The sequence below is a fragment of the Martes martes genome (assembly GCF_963455335.1).
Source record: "Martes martes genome assembly, chromosome: 16".
NCBI lineage: Eukaryota > Metazoa > Chordata > Mammalia > Carnivora > Mustelidae > Martes > Martes martes.
The window spans coordinates 3,518,469-3,536,225 of NC_137904.1; the positions used below are offsets into that span (position 1 = coordinate 3,518,469).

A 17,757-nucleotide genomic window follows, 5' to 3' on the forward strand; every position below is an offset into this window, starting at 1 on the left:
GACAATCGAACTTTCCAACGGACAGAAGTGATGGAAGGTATGGAGGTGGGATTACATCACCAGCTGCTGTACCCCTAGCTTCCACGATGGCGCCTGGAGCGGATTCAATGCCCGTTTGTTGAATAAATGGGTGAACGGTCACTCAGCGTGTCCTCAACACTCACCCTACCCTCGGACAGCTTCCCACACTGGGAGTTCTGCTCTCCCTTCTTCTGCACTCAGTTTTGTTAAGTTAGATTTTTCTGGGAAACTGCCCACTTTTTCTGAGTGTTCAAAAATACTGGTGTAAAACCGTTCATTATGTTCTCTTAGAATTAGAACACTAGGCTGTACCTGTGCTCTTCTTTTTGTCTCTAACGTGGCATATCTGGACATTCCTTTTCCTGATTAGTGCTGCCCCAAGGTGCCTGTTTTGATCATCTCTTCCAAGAACGGGTTGGTCATGTCCAACTGTTGGTCGTGTCCCCCTCATTTCCTGTTTTAATTTCTGCATCTGTATTCCTTAATCCTACAACTCATAGGTTTTCTTTGGATTCACTCTCCTGTTCTTTGAACTGAAAGTCAGCTCATTCATTTTCCATCTTTCTTCTAAATATTGTCCCTCTACACCTACAACTTTTTGTTTTAAGATTTTATTTTCAAGTAATCTCTAAAACCCAACATGGGGCTCGAACTCACGACCCTGAGATCAAGAGTTGCACGTTCCATCCACCGAGGCAGGCGGCTGCCCCCATCTACAATTTTTGGTGGGAAATAATTTCACTGTTGTTAGTTTCTAAGTTCTATGTATTTTAGATTTTTTCAGCAATTTCTTCTTTGGCCCAGCAATTACTCAGAAACGTGTTTTAAAACTTCTGGTTACAACAGCACATGCTTATCCAATATATATTTTTAAAAATTTGAGATAATCATACAGTGTATTTTGATGTGAAAATACCGAAGATTTTTATGGGTGACAAAGCCACCAGCACTACAAACAATAACGTGGTTCACTGCCTGCATTCTTTTTTTTTTTTTTTTAAGATTTTATTTATTTATTTGACAGAAATATTAAGCAGAGAGGCAGGCAGAGAGAGAGGAAGGGAAGCAGGCTTTCTGCTCAGCAGAGAGCCCGATGCTGGGCTTGATCCCAGGACGCTGGGATCATGACCTGAGCCGAAGGCAGAGGCTTTAACCCACTGAGCCACCCAGGCGCCCCGACTGCCTGCATTCTTAACTGAAGAAAAGGCTGCATCTCAGTTTTCCCACCCAGTTCATAGATGCCCTGCATTCCCTCCACAGACCTCCAGGGTTAAATGTAGTTCAAGTAGTGAGCATTTTATCTTTTAAAGATTTCTTTATTGGGCGCCTGGGTGGCTCAGCTGGTTATGCATCCGAATTGGCTCAGGTCATCATCCTGAGGATCACGGGACTGAGTCCTGTGTCAGGCTCCCTGCCCACTGGGGAGTCTGCTTCTCCCTCTCCCCCTGGCCCTCCTCCCTGCTTGTGCGCTCTCTCTCGGTCTCAAATAAATCAATCTTTTTACAACATTTAAAATAAACATTTATTTATTTATTTTGCAGAGAGATAGGGGAGGGGCAGACGGCGAGAATCCCAAGAAGACTCCCCGCTCAGGGCGGAGCCTGACTCCGGGCTTGATCTCATGGACCCTGAGATCATGACCCGAGCCAAAACCAAGACTTGCATGCTCAAGCGACAGAACCACCCAGGCACCCCAAGTGGCGTGCTCTTTAAACTCAACCGTTGTAAAGCACAGCATGGGCACAGTGTCGAATATTAAGAAGGCACATAAAAATATATAGCAGGCTTCCTTGTCATCTCTGTGACAGTGGGTGATTTTTTTTCCTAATACCCCCGTTTTCTCTGATGATCTGATCTTTTGTAAGTACCCCCTCTCGGAACCTACGGATTCTCCCCAACTTCGCACGGACACTAACCCAAGTCTCTCCATCAGGAGCCGGCAAACTGGGCCCCTGGACTGCTGATCTGTTTTCGTACAACCTCTGAGCCAAGAATGGTTTGTACATTTTTTAAGGGCTGTCAAAGAAGACAAAGAGAAGCTGTGAAGCACCGTCTGTGGTCTGCAAAGCCTAAACTCTTTACTATCCTTTGCGGATCCCTGCTCTCCATCACTGGGGCCGATAACGACCCAGCTGCAGCCTCGGTTCCTCCACGCAGGCCTGGTTTCCAGCTCTTTCTCCCATTTCTCTCCTCTGGGGATTTCCTCTCTTCCTTGTCAATTCGGCTCTGCATCAGCATTTGAGGGGCGGGCTGTGATAGTTTATTCTTGCGTTTCAGGACGTGTGTAGTAAGATGCACACGTGTGCACAGGTGAACGTTATCTCAGCCCATCTTCTGGCCAGAGCCAGAAGAACAAATCTCCTCTTCCTTTATTTCTGCCTCCAGAAATATCTTCGTGTTGACCAAAAGCTCCCCCTGGGCAAGGAATCCCACCACCTCCTGCCTGGGCTGAGAGATTGTCCTGCTTAGGAGCAGGGACCCCGCATGGAACTGGAGGACACAGAAGGACTGAGGAGCATTGGGGGGCACCTGCTAGCACTCCAGAGTGCAGGGTAACCCCAAAGACAAGGGGGAGGCCTGGGTGCTGAGAAAAGATGGGAGCCTAGGCATGGTGTTCAGTTATGGCTGCTCAGGCAGGACTGGAGCTGGGGGAACACTTGGGGCCCAGAGGCTGGTTGCGCAGTAGCAGGGGTCTTGGACTGGAAGGGAAGGGGGTGGCTGAGGGAGAGGCTGACACCAGGGCCCCTGAGATTCACAGCAGGTGCTGACAAGCACAGCGGAACAAGAGACCAGAGCGAGGAGATGGAGGACAGAGACTGGCTGAGAAGAAGAAACCACACGCCGGGTTTGAGCTCATACACGATCACAGGGAAGGGGCCTCCAGGCTCCGGTGGCTACCACTGCCTCCCACCTGGGCCCACCTGCCGCCCGCTCTGCCCAATGCCTTCCCTGCAGCTGAGCTGGAGCGTAAACCAGATCAGGTTACTGGCTGCCTTGCAACTCTCAGAGGCCTCAGCAGAAATCCAAACTCTTTACGGGGGGCCTTGCACGCTCGGCGTCCAGCTACCCCGGCAGCCATTCTCTGCGCCGGCTCCAGACGTGCACCCTTCAGTTTCCTCAAAACTCAAAAAAGCATCACGCCAGGGTGATGCTCCTTCCTGCCCCTCTTGGCCCAAGTGCTCCCTACTCCTCCCCCAGAACCCAGTGTCAATGTCACTTCCTCAAGGACCTCCTCCCTGGCGTCCCATGAACCGTGCTCGGGCTGCCCCTCCCACGGCCCCGCAGTGGCCCCTTCTTCAGTCATGATTTAGGTGCTCGGACACTGTCTGTCTCCACCACGGGCCCCCAAGGGTCTGACACAGGGGCTGCACCGGTCCAGCTCCCTGCCACATGCCCCCCGTCCCCAGACCCTTTGTTGGTTTTTTTTTTTTTAATATATACACAAATGAATCAATGTATTGACTATCGGGAAGGGATGAGAAGAACCAATAAGAGAGGCAAAGCAGGAACAGTCGACAGAGAGACAGGAGCTGAGAACGTGTGTCAAGGAAGCCAAAGGGAGAGAAAATTCCAAAGGCGCCAATCAAGAGACACCGCACAGACGCCAGGAGGCCAGACAGAAGCTTCTGGGCTGGGAGTCCTTCGATGGGACAATTTAGCAGCTGGGTGGGTGGGCCTCCTAAGATCACTCTTAATACAGCAATTCCTCTGTAAGGCGGCAATGATTCTATCTCGGACACTGCGAGTCACACAACACATGCCACAGGAGAGGTGACACAGGCACCCTGACACTCGCGACAGCCGAAAACGCAGAGAGCGAGCACCCTGATGTCATGGGCTCAATTGGGCTCCCGTCTGGCCAGGGGAGGGGCTCTAAGGGCGAATGACAGGTACGTTTTTTATATTTTCAAGCCTTTCGGAGCAAACGGGAGCCCTCTGGCCGCGACATTTTCAGCAGGTTTCGCTAAACGGGTGTGCACGGACCGTCAAGTGAGGAAGTCCTCTCGAGACGGCAAGTGACAGTGACAAGCCGAGGCCAGCGCAGCCTTTGGGATGCTCCCAGTCAGAGAGCAGGTGTTCACAGACCTTCCCCCACGGCAACGCTTTCTCTTTAAGAGTCTGGCCTTCTTGGAGCCAGGCCACAGCTCTGGCACCTTCCTTGAATGGAGTCTCTCTTCTCGGGAGGATGTTTCGGGAAGAGTGACCAAGGCTCGTTCTGAAGCCAGGGAGGGCTGAGCCGCGCCGTGCACACAATATGTGCACACGCATGTGTGTAAGCGCCCGTGGGTGCGGGAGCCAGCCCCAGAATCCAGGTGGGACCCCCCTAGCTCCACCCTGTCCCCTTTTTTTGCACCTGTGGGGCCGGTGCAGTGGGGATCCCGGCCCCCAGCACAAAGGGGGGCTTCTCAGGGACGGGGTCTCGTTGGGACTCGATAACAGGGATATAGAGTTTTGACTCGGTTTTCTCCTCTTCTGTTTCTCCTTCCTCCTTCCCTCCTTTGCAGTCCGTATGGTGGAAACTTTTAAACAGAGACGAGAGTGGACGGGCGGGTGTACTGCACGGGCACAAGGATCGAATGCTGGCCGGGCTGGTTTCACCTGTGCCCTCCCCCGAGCCCTGAACCCCAGACGGAGGACGGATGGACGGACGTACTTCCTCTCCCACTCCCGCTCCATCAAAAGCGCCAGAGATAAAGAATCTTTAACACCAGTCACCACCACACAGAAGGCGATTTGCTTTACCCTCAAGACAGAGGCAGGGAGCAGCCTCCAGCCCTGGGGACACAGGAAAGTGGCTGCGGTCTAGAGTTTGCCGTGGGAGACCATGTGGCCGGAGGGAATAGTATTCAGTCACAGTGGGGTGGGGGAGAGAGAGGGGGCTTCCTTCTTTTGCCTCAGAGTGGAGTGTAAACCTCAGGGAGTCTGCTCACCTGTCCCCCAGCTACGGAGATGTGTGACATTTCAGAACAAGGAAAGACAGCTGAACTTCTGGGAACCTGCCAACTTCTGGAACAATAAAGGCTCCCTGCCCCCACCCTGAGCACAGCAACACCTGGAGAGGCTCCTGACCACGGCGCCCCTCCTGCCGAACCCCGTGCGCCGCGCTGCCCGTCCCACACCCAGGTGCCCCTCTCAGGGCCAGGCACGGGCGCCGGAGGCCCAGTCGTGGAAAAAAATGGCCATTTCCTTTGGTCATTCTACCAGATGGGGATTACTCAACCACTTACAATATTTACAAGTCCGGCTCGTGGCAATTAAAGAAAGATGTAGGAAAACAAACTCCTTTCAGACTGGGAAGGCACACGAAATGCAGTTCTCTCCAGAACGGTGCTGTGTGTTCTGAAGAGTGTTCATCGGGATTCATGGCCCGTATTTTTTCCAGTGAAACACTGGAAACCTGCAAAGTAACGGGCACTGCGCTGCCAACGCATCTGCCCTGGGCGGGGGAGGTCATTGAGGAGGAGGGAGGGGAGGCAGAGGGAGGGGAAGGAGAGGGGGAGGGGGGAGGAGGAGAGGGGAGGAGAGGGAGGGAAAGAGAAAGGAGGAAGAGGAGGAGGAAGGGGAGAGGAGGAGGAGGAACATGGGCTGTCTTCTTGGGAGAGTGAGAGCAGACAGCACAGACCACTTCCCCTCGGTGCCCAGCTGTAGGGATGCGGGGCTAAGCACAGTGGGAGAGTAGGGGTGCGGGGTAGCAGGGAGGGGGACGCAAAGGGCCGTGTTATCTGAAGTCTCCTGATCTGATCACAGGAGAGCAGCACTGGCTGCTTGCGACTGTCCCCGCGTCCCTACGCCGATCACCTCTCCCACTGCGAACAGCCTCCAGAGCTCTAGCCTAGACATATAGCAAAGACCCCCCGCGGCTGGCTGGGTTTTTTCCCAGGGGTGCCTGTTGACAGGTGACATTTGCTTATGCATTAAGCAGTGGGTTCTCCCTGATCAAACAGATTTCTTGCAGCAGACTCCTGAGCTGAGGTGGGGAACGAGCCAGAGAACAGACAAAACTGGAATATTTGTTTTCTAAAGTTCATGTAAATGTTCCCTTTAATCCCATTACTGGGCAAATAAGCTGAGAAAAGAGTAGACACCCAGCAGAGAAGGTGAACATATTTACATTCTGAGCGTCCAACCGGAGGGCACAGGACGGCGGGTGCCCCTGGGACCCCCACGCGGGAGCTGGGTGCGAGGCGGCACGGAGTGGGCTCCCCAACAGCCTTGCCCCCAGCCTGGAGCTCAGCCGGCCCAGGAGGAGGGCACGGACAGCCGCTCCCCTCCCCTGCCGCTCCGCTTTCCCGCGGCAGTTCCGCAAACAGCACTTCCATTAAACACCTGAGCGTGATTCTTCCGTTCTGACTTTGGTTCTGTTCTCACCTGGCGCTCAACACATCCCCAGGGTTTCTTCTCTCCTTTGGAGGGTGAACCCCCCCTGGGAAGCTCTGGTGGGCTCCGTCCTCTCAACAGGTCTCCCGTCCCCCTCTCCTTTCTGCTTCTGCCCTCTGCGCCCCTGTCATCCTCTGCAGGGACACAGCCTGGGACCCTCCGGGACCCCGCTTCCTCTAGGCTGGCGGCTCACCGCCCCTGGAGCCAGAGACACTCCGAGAGGCAGGCCGGTGTCCTTAAACCCCCTCCACCCTTCAATGCCTGTGTTAGATATTAATATTCCTTCCGTTAGGCCGGACGATCTGAGGCAACAGGGATGGCGCGGTCTGGTGTGGGGGCAGCGGGGCTGGCCCGGGGAGTCAGGGAGGCCCGATCTCCATGCCTTTATGGTGAGCTCAGTTCCACTCTCTGTGAAAGCCCCAAATACCGACTCCTAGGTGCATGGGGAGGACTCAGTGAAAGGAGATGCGGGAGGCTCCCTGAGCCGGCTCCCTGCCGGCCCTTTACCGGCAGAGCCATGACACTAATTATTCCTGCGTCCGGGACCCATGGCCCGAGCAGGGGGCCTCCGAGCAGCACCCGCGGCACAAGGTCCTGGAGAGAGCCAGGCTCACCGCCTGACGACAGAGCCCGGATGCCGTTCATCCCCGAAGGGAAGGGAGGGGAGCAGAACCAGAGGGGACACCTGGGTGGCATTCCGTGCAGACACAGTCCCATTCCAGCCACAGCTCGGCTGTGATGACGGGTGGCCAGGAAAGGTTGGAAGTTTAGGGTGGGGTACCTGGCCGCAGCCGTTCGGACGCCAGGTGACGGGAGAAGTGGGCCCTGGGGTCGGCGGGGGGGTGGGGTGGTGGTGGTATAAATTGGGGTGGGGAGTGGAGGCCCTGTGAGGGGAGGCCAGCTCAGAGCGGGGGCAGCACCAAGGCCAGGGTCACAGGCCCGAGGACTTAGGGAAGTACAAATCAAACCCAAGGGGAACCTAGAAGGCCCGCAGAAAGCCTGACTTCGAAGCCGTGCCAGGGCCTGGAAGCCCATCAGCCCTGCGGGCGGTGGGGGACACCGGGCACCCCAGCAGCGCCGGCACAAGGCATCACGAGTAGCGTCAGCGTGGCAAGAACAGAAGGAACACAGAGGAAAGGCAGCTGTCAAGCCGCTAGACGTACGTGGGCTCAGAAACGCGCCTTGCCCCGGTCCCGTGCTGTTCCCACCAGGAGTCGGCGGGGCGCGCAAAGCAACAGCTCCCCCCCTGCTTTGCAGGTGAGGAAGTGGGGGCTCAGAGGTCAGCCCTGCCCTGCCCCGACGGTAGCCCCAGGAGGGCCGCGGGCCAACAGCCCGGCTGGCTCCGGACACACGGCCCCGTTCCCTGGGAGGGAGCCCCGCGGGGTTGGGCCTGGCCGGGGACCGGGCTCACCGGGGGACCCAACCCGGGTGACGGTGGGAGGCCGTGTCTGTGATGCCGACTGGCAGACTCTCAGAGAAACACACGAGAAGGCAAAGGATTGGCCTGGAATTAGCCTGCGCTTTGGTTCTGATCGAAAACCAAGAAAATTGAGATGAAACAGATCTTAACATTGCCTTGGCATTTACGTCACTCTGAGTGTCTGTCTCCGCCTTTGGACAGGATCACGGCCCCAGGACAGCACCCTGGGCCCACGCGACCAAACCCTGGCTCCCGTGGGAAAGACGAGCTTCCTGAAGGTGCTGTGCTCTTGTCGGGAGCGGCTCTGGAAGGGGCAAGCCCGGAGTCCCATGGGGGGGTCTGTCCCGGATCTGTGCTGGGGTGACGTGGGGAGGAGAGAGGGGCACCTTCCTCACTCTGTCCTCTGAAGTTCCAGGCCCCATCTGGGGACAATCCATCTCCCTGGTCCCCAGGCTGCCACCCCATCTCAATGCGGACAAGAGGCAATGCGCCGCGTCCACAGAGAAGCTGGAAGAACGTCATTCTGGAGAGAAGGCGGGAGACTGGGGGGAAGGAGGATGGTGTGGGAAGACATCTGGGGGCCAGAGAGACCAAGAAGCCTCGGCAGGAAGCAGGAATGGGGAAGGTGGCCTGACAGGAGTGGGGGATGGGGCGAAAGAAGGGTTTGCCTCGGAACAGGAAATTGAAAGGAATTAAGACCGCAATAGCCAGGAGGAGCCGGATCCAGGCCTAGGGGAAGGCGGGTTCCCAGGCTCCCAGCTCCAGGGACCAGACCTCTGCCTCACTGGGCATCCCACGTCTCTGTCATAGCCACGAGGCCCCTGTGAGGCCAACACCTGATGTTTGCTTGGGACAGGACAGTGCATGTCACCAGCCAGGGCACATCATGTCGCAACCAAGGCATCAGACCTGTGGGTCGGGCTGTTCTGATGGATGGGCGACCCTGGGCAGATCTGACCACAGGTAAGGGTCTGGCCAAGAGAGCTAGATTTCCCCGCACCAGAACCTTCTGTGGGTCAGGTCTGATGGGTGCAAAGACACGTGTGTGGCTCTGCGTGGGCCCCAGGTCTCAGGGCAGAAAATCAGCACCCCCCCCCCCCAAAAAAACAAGAACACTCGGCCGATGACAGCGCTCCTCGGAGCGGGTATGCACAAATTCGGCTAGTCCTGCTGCTCCCTGCACAGAAGATGCCGAAGAGTTCCTCGGCCCCATCTGTGTTCTGAAAGTGTTACTCAGTTCCCTCCCCCGACGTCCCTTCGGTCAGGCAAATCACCACAACCCAACAGCAAAACTCCGCTGTAGAGAGACGACCCTTCCCATCAGCCATCAAAAGCCGCCTCTCTTGAGTCGTCAGGCCAATAATTTAATGCCCGCTCTCGGGCGCATCACTATTGGCTAAGAGACATCCCCTCACTGTGCCGCGGGGTCCCCCTGGGAAAGCGAGCCTGTCTGGAATCTGGCAGAAATTCAAGTGCCTTTGAAAAGACAAGTCAGGAACTCTGTTATGGATATCTTGTTTTGACAATTCCCTCTTGACTAAGTGTCAAAAGATTTCTGGATGGCTCCACCCGGGCTACGGATTCAGCATTATGAACCCCTCTGTTTGTGCTGTTCGCACTGGGAGACATCACCTGGCATCAATTAGGGAGATCGGGCCGGGCGACTGGAGGGGGCTGCGGCCCAAGTTCTAAGTCAGGTACAGAAAGGCCGGGCACGGAGCTACGGCTGTCCAGAGGCTACTTTTTCAATACAGCAGATGCTGGGTCCTCTGATTTTTTTTTTTTTTTTTTTAGGTAAATCATGTGACCGAGATGCAGAAGCCCACTGAGTAGTATATTTGAACCGGGGCTCTGAGTTCCAAACCCCAGGAGAACATCCCCCTGGGAGGGGTGGGGACAGCTACGTGTCTGTTCAACTTGGCGTGAGGCCGAGTGAGGCCATGTGAGGCCCCTGGGCTCTCCTCTCCAGAAACCGCGAAGCTTGGACTGAGCGGAGTTGGGGCTCAGTCACCACAATGGTGACACCGTGGACGGGTGGCTGACAAAATGGGCCCGGAGGTCCCCGGCTGGGCTGTGCTTCCGACTCTTCCTGGCTCAGTTATCCCTTAGAATCTCGCTAGTCACCTGACAGCATTCAAACAAATGACACGTTCTTTAACCTACACGAGCCGGAGCCTTTTCCTCTGACTTCTTTTTTTTTTTTTTAAAAAAAGATTTTATTTATTTGACAGAGAGAGATCGCGAGTAGGCAGAGGGGCAGGCAGAGAAAGGGGGAAGCAGGTTCCATGCTGAGCAGAGAGCCCAACGCGGGGCTCGATCCCGGGACCCTGAGACCATGACCTGGACTGAAGGCAGAGGCTTAACCCACTGAGCCATCCAGGAGCCCCTTTTCCTCTGACTTCTAACCGGGACCTTTCAGGAAAGAGATCATCAGCAAAAGTAACTATTCGTCTCTAATTATTTGGGAACGTGGAAGGGCGATGCAAGGAAATAGCTCGCCAGCAAGAGGCCTTCTCAGACACTCTCTCGCAGTCACGCCTCCAGTGACATCACAGACGATCTCGGGGTAACGCCATCAGTGCTGTCCTGAAGAGACAAAGTGAACAGGAGACGCGCAGGGGTTCTGGGGCAAGAGGAGCTGGGAGCAGAGGGCGGGGCAGGAGAGCCCCCCTCCTGTCAACAAGGCGAACAAGAACCCCTTGGATGCGGTGACTGAGTTGCTTGGAGCCTTTCCCTTGGGGACCCCTCCTGCCCCAGAGTGCACCGTGGATGGGCCCGTCGCAGGCGTGGGTCAAGCAGACCCACACTGTGGATGCACACCGTTCCGGCCACCACTGCGCTCCTAACGGGAGCTGCGTCTGTCCCCGTGAGCGGTGCCAGGCACTCTATCTTCATCACATGTGTGACGGGCTGACGGGCTCGGTAAATGTTGGACCGACAAGAGGACAGGAGGGTCCCACTCCTGGATGGTCAGGAAAGTGAAAACAATACCCAGAGCCTCTAGAGTCTACTGCTCTACAACAGATTTTGATTGAATTTTTACAAAGATCTTATTTATTTATTTGAGAGAAAAAGAGAGAGCATGAGCGGGGGGGTGGTGGGGAAGGGCAGAGGGAGAGGGAGAAGCAGGCTCCCCACCGAGCAGGGAGCCCGACGCGGGGCTCGATCCTAGGACCTGATCATGACCCGAGCTGAAGGCAGACGCCCAACAGAGCCACCCAGGCACTCCTGGATGTCGATCTATTTAACAAACGTCAATCAATCGATCTACAGAGTGCCAGGCACTGTTCTAGTCACTGGGGATAGAGCAGTGAACAAAAAGACAAAAATCCCTGCCCTCACTGAGCGTCTATTTAAGCCTGTGTGTGCTCACACATGTGCGCGCACCTGCATGTGCCTGACTGCTGGGAGGGTACGGCGGGTGAAGACAGACAAAACCCAAAATAAGTAAATGACATCGTGTACTCAGAGGTGCAAAGTGCTACAGAGAGGTGAATGCTCGCTGGCAGCTCGGAGGCACAGATCCCCTCCCTCCAGCTCTAGGGGCAAAAGCAGGAGGGAGTGCTAATACTTTCCAGAAACCGGCCATCCCGCAGTGGGATCTGGAAACGCGCTGCGGGTCAGGTGAGTGTGCCTCCTATGGGGCATCGGGGAACGGTCACCAGTGAACACTAGTGACAGGTAAGGTCAGCGACAACACATGATGGAAGTCGGCTGGAACGACGGTGACGTCACGACACGTGGAAACAGAAAGCGGACTGATTAGGGAGCGCAGAGAAAGGCGGGCTGGCGAGGCCGACCTTGTCAGGGGGTCCCCGGCACTTTCCAGGACGGGGCGCCCTGGTTGGCGAAGGCTGGAAGCCACGCGGTCTCAGGGGACGTGTGGTTTAACACGTGGTCTGACACGAAGGAGTCGCACACGGCTTCTCCAACGGCGGTGGCTCCCCACACGGTCCGTTCTGACAGCTCTGTGCCCAGATGAACATCAGAAATGGATGACTGCCACCTTTCGGTGGGGGGGGTTCGCTTTCGAGTAGCGCTGCCCTGCCCCCCCGCTGCTGCTTGCTAAAATCTAAAGGAAGTCCACGCTCCGGGGGCAGGAGGAGGAGGAGGGAGTAAGCGCCAGGGGTCACCAGAAGTCTGGAAGAATCGGGGTGAATGCATTTCAGGGGGATCGCTAGTACCACTTCTGGGGCGTTGGGTGGACAGCCACTCTGTCAACCCCGAGGCTGCGTCTGTCCCTCTGATCCTGTCCCCCAACCTCAGTGCTCCTTTGGCCTCCAAGATGACACGGGCCATGTACAACCAAGAGCCACAGAGAAGAAAGGTGACTGGTAAGAGCCATGGGAGGAAGAAGAAAGAAGGGCTGGAGAGAGCCGCCCGACACCGTCCTTTCCTTTGGAGAGCGGAGCCTTTTCCCAAGGAGTCAGAACCTACGTCACGGTCCCTCGGTTTGGCGGTGGAGCCTGTCCCTGTCATCGAGGCAGAAACATGAGCTCCAGTGTACCCCGAAGGTCATCCCTGCTTTCAAAGGGTCACCAGTAAGCCATGTGAAGCTCGCTGGCCCCCCGACTTCCAGCACAGTGTGTGTGTGTGTGTGTGTGTGTGTGTGTGTGTGAGAGAGAGAGACTTCCCAATTGTGAGGCCAAGTGACAGACGGGCAAACGTACATGTATGTACAAATCCGGGGTCCAGCTTAACACGGGGAGCGGCAGCGTGGGCTGAACCATCGGCCGGCCGACATTCACACCACAGCTCTGGGGAAGGGACCCCATCCATCCTCGGTGCCTAAAATCAGGGGGACACTAGCCCTTCGCTCCCAGAGCTGCCATGGAGACGGAACGAGGTGGGATGCTCAGTGCCGAGCTCCCCAGCCCAGGGCACGGACTCAATGGACATCAGCTGCCCTGACTCCTGCTGGAAATTGTTCTGGCTACAAAGGGGGCCTTCACAGTCTGCACTCTTCGAACAGAAGACGCTCCGGTGTGCATCCTGTCTGCAAATCGCTCTGGTTGCCAGCGCCGCCGTATCTGCCCACCACACGACACCAACACCAGGAGGAAGGGAAACCCCTGAGGAGGATGCGGCCACCCTCCGTCACTTTCGAGCACGCTATCACAAGCAGAGATTTTGAAATGTGCACTCATGCAAAATTCCCCTACAGCCTATGTGTGAAAATGCCCATGTTAAGCAGCAGCTCTTTCTGCCCGCGGGTTCCGTCCCTGTGCTTTTTTTTTTTGCACCAAGGACAGCACAAGAATTCTTTCTTGGCTGTTGGCTCTGGACCTCACCTCCATTCCCAAGCTGCATCCTATGGCGCCTGAACCTGGGGCTTTGCGTCTTTCCACCTGGGCTCGGAGCCACGGCGCACACTTGGTGAATACTTTCTCTGGCCCCGCGGCGGGCTCTACACTCAGCACGGAGTCTGCTTGAGATTCTCTCTCTTCCTCCCTCTCTGCCTCTCCCCCTGCTTGTGTGCACATGCAGGAGCGCGCACGCACTCTCAAATAAACTCTTAAAAAAAATACCCTCCTTAAGAGTACTTCCATAAAATGCAGTTCCTACTTGTCCTCAGAAAGGACCTGTATCTTCTACCCAGAGCACCCTGACGATCTCCCAATGGCCTCCTCTTTGGGCCCTGGGCCACTCCCTTAACGACATCATGAGAGGGAGATGCTTGGCTGCAGGGACAGGGTGAACGCCACCAGCCCCACCGTCAGGGGCAGGAAGAAGGTCGTCAGAATTGTGAGCCCCGTGAGCATCCCAAGACGGGTGGAGTGAGAACCACAGAGAGACCCAGAAGCTTGCCTGGCTCTGGGTCATGCAAAATGGGCCTCTTCCCAGAAGCCACGTCGGGGCTCACAGCTGGACAGGGGAAGTGTGCAGGAGCTACGGGGCCGGGCAGGTCACGAAGCCCTCACCCCCAACACATGCCGTGCTGCGGGCATGTGCCCACTGTGGGGCGAAGGGGCCTCTTCCCTCAGCAGCGCCATCTGCCATGACGCCACCTCCATTCATGTAATTCTTGAACGCTTTTTCCCAGCCCCAGAGACGTGGGTCAGCCACAGTCGGCAAACCAGCCCAGGATCCATATAACCTGACCTTCCCAGAGGGTGCCTGCCACTTTTGGAGTGTTCCCAGACTCAATGATGCCACCGATGAGCCAACTGAAGACAAACGGACGAGACCCTGAGCCAGACGTTCTAGAATAGAGCCAGCTTCAAGTGCTGAGCAAGCATTCTGTTGGCAAGAAGGATGAACAGAGAGGTATCTGAGGGCCAAGGATTCAGAGCAGACAGTAGGGGAAACTTGTCTGGGGTGCCGTCCATAAGAATGGGGGTTTACATCAGTTTGGGGGATAAGGCGACCTAGGGAGGGCCTCCCCTGAAGGTGGTCATTGTGGAAGAGGCTTCATGAGACTCGAAAGCTACAGTCCAAGAAAGGCATCTTGATGACACAACCGAGTGTCCCAGGCCCCCTGTAGGCTGTTCCCGCCAACACCAGGTATGTGCCCAAGGTCAGGAGCCACACACAAAATAGACCTGCCCTTCAGACTCGTGTTGTGGGCACAGAAAATAAAAGGTGTTGGAGGATAACACAATGATGCCATCAGCTTCTCCAGACCCAGTCTTTTTGGAAACAAGTAGAACAGAGGATCCAAAATGTCAGATTTGGCTTTGAACTATTTGTTGACTTACATTGAACTTGGTCTTGTCAGATAACTTCAGCAACCATTTCAAGGCCAAACAGCAGAGCTGAATTACGACACGCTGCCAGTGTGAGGATCCAGTTTTCCCACCTTGGCCGCTGCCGCTCGGTGTGCCATAATCTCTGACACCTCCGTGCCTTGGCATGGGGCTGTTCACATAGCCCTCCACGGTTTCCACACACCCAGCATGCAGACGCTGGCTTTTGGCCTCAGCTCAAAAACGTTCCCTCCCCAGTGACACCTCCTCTCCCATGCCCAAGGCACCCAAGGACTGCTTTTCCCTGGCTTCTTCTGCCAACGACTATATGCCGAACACATATGTTACAGAAATTAGTTCATCACTAGCGTAAACTAACAATCGGTTGGGTTCGTGGAAAGCACAGCCCTTCCTTGATCGTCTATAAATTTTTGAGAGGACAGACAGGCCACGCACTGCCATGACTCTTGTCCCCGTGATGCTATCCACAGGTGCCCAGCACAGATGTCATACAATGCGCACGTCCTGAGTCACGCACTTGTGTTTTGGTTGACGGGAAAGCAGCTCATCGTTTAGACTCAAATACTGATTGCGTGGGGGTATGGAGAGTCAGCAGTGGGGATTTCAAATGGCACTTTTACTTGGTGATAATTAATGTGGAGATGTTCTAGCAGCTGGACTCGTACTCCGCACAGACTAAGCACTCAATGAGTATGTGTTGAATGAATGAATGAATGAATGAATGGAAGAGTATAAGCTATCCACAAAATGGGTTATTAGGAAGTGTTGGTTCTAAACAACTAAAGGGGATACGAGTAAGTACAGCTGGTCCTGCCACACTTAAAATCGACATATTACCCCAAGTGGCGAATATCGGAATATAAAATTCCAGAAGAACATATTCTACTAGATTCCCGCGAACAGATCCACGGTCACATTCTCTCAAAATGCCGGGATTGTACCAGAGGCTCAGGGCTTCTTTTTAACATGGAGGACTTGGACTCAGCTAAGTGGATCCTCTGTATTACACGAACAGCCCACATCTTACTCATTCTCTGTAACTTCCTATCCCTCTCTATTCGCAGACATTCCTGAGGAGGAAATCACTAGAAGTGGCCTAACAACGGAGCCGCCATGCTGGCATTCCAAGCACTGTCACTCCTGCCTGATCGCTGGTGAGTCCGTCCCACAGGGGGAGATGGTTCAAGAGGCGACTTCTGATCCCCGCCTCACACCTGCTGAGTCCAGATCTCTGGAGGTGGGACCCGGGAAGCTGGGGGGCTCACCAAGCCCTCCACGCCACCCTTCTGGCACTAACATTTGAGAACGGTGTCTTAGAAGGCAGAATCAAGAGCTCACCAGAAGTTCTCCAGCCCCTAAAGTAAAGAGTCAACTATGTACATGCCAGGAAGGGCTGTGCTTTCGCTGGGCACCGTGAAGACGAAGGGACGGGGGTCCCCAGCTAGTAGGAAGGCCACTGTCCTGGGGGGGCAAAGCAAGCACCCAATGACTTCCTGCTGATGACACACAGCCTGGCAAGGAAGGGGTATATAGCTGGGGATGTGTCCGATGTACAAAACTCACCGGCTGTCACAAGGCCCCTGTCCCTGGCCAATATGACCCCCGCCCCCATTTCCTCCCGACAGAGAAAGCTCTGCTCTGCGGAACTCTGCGGGACCACAGCAGCAGGTGGGATGGCCAAGACTGCCTTACTTCGAACACACAGAACCATCTCCACGACGGCCACACTTTCCATTTACCATCGGGTTGACCCAGATGGTCTGTGCCGCTCAGCAACGTTGACTCTCCCTTCCTCGTGGGACCCTAAGGGAAGGCCCAAGACAGAAAGAAGCACCAGTGAGGACAAGGACAGCAGGAAGGAGCTGGGATGATTCCAGCTTCCGACGCAATGGCTGGAGGCAGACGGGGCCGCTGTGATGCTCACTCTCCCGCGTGGCGGGTCCTGATCTTGGCCGACGCCCGTATTTCTTGCGCACATGAAGAACAAAGATTCACCTGCCTGTAGGCACTGGGCACGTCGGGGTGGGGTGGTAAGTCCACCGGCGGCGCTCTGTCACCCACACGCAGCTCGCCGCGGCTGCCAGCCCTCCCAGAGGGTGGCCCGGAGCTGGCCCGCCGGAGAGCTGGTTTCAAAGCTTGGGCAGCCACTCTGTTAGCAGCCTTCCTCCAGCATGGTGGGTAAGGAAATGAGAGAGGGAATGTCTAATGATTAGTTCCTTATGGCCCTCACATTCTTGACGTGGATTCTTTACGCCCACTGGAACGCTTCTGCATTCTTGATAGCAGGACCGTAATATAAGTCCCTTCCTTTCGGAGCGCTGTCTTTTATTGACACACTAAAATATCCCCGGAGCAAGAGATGCCCCCCCGCTCCCCGCACGGCCCTCCATTGCCATGGCCAAGCTCCCCACGCCCGCCATTCCTTGTTCTCTTTCTAAGAATGCAATAAACATTTCAGCACGGTCCTTTCAATCCGTATTATTTATAATATTCTGAACATCCATCGAGCCTGACTAGAACGCTAAGTAATAAATCAAACTTAACAACAACAAAAAAGGAAAGGGAGGGGGGCGGATCGCCCTTTGGCAAGGCTAAAGCCTGAGCCGGTTCGTTCCCCAAAGGGCTTAGTTATGTTAGGAAAAGTGAGATGGGGATGAGACTTGGGGTTTAGAATGACACCGAGGCAGGAACTGGAATCTATAGGCATAATCATAACTTTGTATAAATCTCAAACAAACCTACTTCTCTGGGGTGTCATGAGGATAAATGAGATACGTGGGAAGCATTCAGGATACCTCGAATGAAACCAAATGGAGCCCAGTTCTCCTTTCTGGGTCCAAAAGGTCGTCATCTTGGAATGAAGGGGCTGAAAGCCTTCCTCCTCTCCTGGAGTTCTAGTCTTTGCTCATTAATGTCCCCTCTACCAGTTTGGATGGGGGTGTCTGGGGGAAGTCCTGAAGTGAGGCCCCAGGGGCCACCCTCGGGGCCATCCCCACCCCCTCCACCACTTCCCCGCCCCCCTGGAGGACCAAGCCAGGCCACACACAGCCAGAGGTCTCTCCCTAGAAGGATTCTGCTCCAGCCTGGGGGGTAGGAGGCGGAACTTGTCCCCCACCCATACTGCCTGGCGCTACACAGGTTTATACCGTCTGACTTTCTCCTCGCAGAGGCAGAATCTGGCTCAAGAGCTCGCTGATGATTTCAAAATTTATCTAAACAAACGTGGAGGCC

The 17,757-nt window shown here is 55.3% G+C and overlaps 1 protein-coding gene across 9 annotated transcripts in view; it reads right to left on the reverse strand.

The window, feature by feature from the left end:
* Positions 1 to 17,757, reverse strand: part of STX8 (syntaxin 8) — a 244,322-nt gene that overhangs the window by 1,056 nt on the left and 225,509 nt on the right. The gene's annotated exons all lie outside the window — the stretch shown is intronic.